This window comes from Porites lutea, chromosome 13 (assembly GCF_958299795.1).
Source record: "Porites lutea chromosome 13, jaPorLute2.1, whole genome shotgun sequence".
Lineage (NCBI taxonomy): Eukaryota > Metazoa > Cnidaria > Anthozoa > Scleractinia > Poritidae > Porites > Porites lutea.
Genome location: NC_133213.1, coordinates 8,336,717 through 8,339,216, shown reverse-complemented (window position 1 = coordinate 8,339,216; position 2,500 = coordinate 8,336,717). Strand labels below are relative to the sequence as shown.

The window sequence follows — 2,500 nt, the reverse complement described above, 5'->3', positions numbered from 1 at the left end:
CAAACAACAAACAGCAGCACTTCAAAACACGAGTTTTTGCACTCATTACATGATAACTTATGAAAGCTGTTTTACAGGAAAAGTCAACACATATTCATGCGAACGTACAATGAAAGAATACGTTCATGGTTTGTTTACTACAGAAGTAGAAATTGATTGAACATCAGACTGTACGCAGCTGTATTTTGTTGAGTCGATCCGTAAGAATTTCGTGCTTACAGAGGAAACTGGCAGCTATTGTAATGGAGGTCTTCATTCACTTTTTACAAGCCGCAGTGGTTTAAGATCTGTTTCCTGGACTTTATTATGATCAAGAAATGCTGCGGTAACGACGTGGCTGCATTTGCGAAGTTGTCGCATGTAACTTTATATGCACGTACAGCGACCGATGGAAATATGTCAGTGGTGGAGAAAGGTTTCTTTGCCGTAGCCACATATTGGCGTTAATATTTGTCGATTTGTGAAGTCAGGTGGTGTGAGGTAGGTCATGGCATCCATATCATCAAATAATTTGTGCAAATGTTGGAAAAAACTAGCCCGAAACTCTGACATCTTTCATCATCGTTGGCAGCTTGTTTACAACCTCCAGCGGCCGATTTTGTACCATATCTTGATCAGAGATCTCTTTTTGAAACAATTTCTTTGATTAAGGAATTTAATTTTGAAATAAAATAAATCAAGAATGCTAAAACTATCCGTTTTGTTGCTGGTTGGCACATTGTTAAGTTTTCCTAGAGACTTTGTACACCAGAAATTCACACAGTTGTTGTCTTTCTCTGCGATTTGGCATCGTCGTGAAATGTAAACTGTTTTCCAGCTTTGTACTTTATAACTTCTAAAGCTATGGCAGTAGCGAATTGTGACGCTCAGTAATAAAATGTGAAAACCAACGCTTTTAATATTAAGAAGGGCTGTGTAAGTAACTTGTTCTGTTTTTTAGCCTTTCTAAAATCGTTTGCAGATCAATAGCCGGTTTTGTTTATGGCTCGTGGTCCGGATGCCTTTTTCTATGGGTTTACCGGTATAATAAACCATAGGTTTTTGACCAATCAGATCACGCGTACTATCTCAGTTATTTTATAAATGATCATAAACGCTGATTCCGAACATCCAATGGAAGAATCCCTAAGGTTTAACTCCTATTGTGCACTGTCTCTCCCATCTAACGTGTCCAATGCTGAGAATTATTCATGCCTACTTAATGTTCTAGGTTAAAGAACTTACCCTTGTTCTATGAGAGGTATTTTAATCTTACCGGAATTTTGTAACATTTTTCGACATCTGTACACTTTTGACAGGACTCAGTGTTTCCTCCATCATCTTCATAGTTGCAATATTTTCCTTTACAATCCATGATCTGGAAATGTTTTAATAGATATGGAAAGTTCTTTTTCTCACTTCAAGCTGCATAGTGAGTCTTCAATGGTCAAAAAAAACAAAGAAGTTTTCGAGAGTGTACACAAGTATCTGTGAAAGGAACATTTCTCAACGTTTCGGGACTGGAACATCATATTAGTCCGATGCTTGGACATAAAATTGCTGAAAACTTTTTTCCAAAAATAAAACCTGTGCGATAAAAGGGTCAAATAATCAACAATACCAGCATAGCAGACTTTAGAGCATTGCTCCCTCCTTACAATGTACCAATAAAGATCGATAAACGATCAATTATCACCAGGCCAAAAGGGATTAGAATTTCCTAGGAAAATGCAATTTCCCTTAAAAAGCTTCTTAACTCGTGCGCAAAGCACTGGTTACAACATTTAAACTATTAGATGCATTGAATTTTAACTTTGTACCATTTCTATGGAGATGTAATTCAGTGATGGACTTTCTGAACGTCAATTTGATAATTAGCCCTTTTTAATCTGTAGACTTAGCGAGGCGTTAGAGTGGCTTCTCAAATGTTCGTTTTATTTCTTGGCAGAGGAGATAAGGCATTTATTTTTCTTTACCTGAATGTTACTAGAACAATGGCGGTTATTTCCAACTGTGTAACAGTGATAAAAGAACCAATCAGGGCAGTTTCTTTTGGGGGGTCCTTTGGGAAAGCCTCCAAGACAGGAGCGCGAACTGTCGCACCAACCGCAAAATGGATCTTGAACGCAGTCTGCGCAGCTCTCATACTTTCCACAATACGAATAAGTACATCCTCTACCCTGTATAAAAATGACCCAGGAAAAAAGCGGTGTTATATAAAGCAGTTTATAAAGGCTGTTTATATAAAACAGCAGATAACACATTATGATAGTTTTTGTTCAACCATAATTGCTGCAATAATACTCGTGGTGATGACGATAATGGTGGTCGCGATAGTTACTATAAATTATAATCATGAAGATTTTAAAGCTCAGAGCAAAAGAATAAGAAATAAAACAAATATTTCCTCTCCGAATCACTCAGACTTCATCAGGGTTGTGAGGTGACAGGTTAGGTAACAGAAAAGTTATCAATCCCAGAGAGAGGATTGAAAAAATAACATCAAGCTAACCGTAGAGTC

General features: G+C 37.3%; 1 pseudogene; it reads right to left on the bottom strand.

The window, feature by feature from the left end:
- LOC140922319 (uncharacterized) overlaps nt 1–1,354 on the bottom strand; it is a 4,879-nt pseudogene extending 3,525 nt beyond the window's left edge.
- Nucleotides 1,355–2,500: the final 1,146 nt, after the last annotated feature.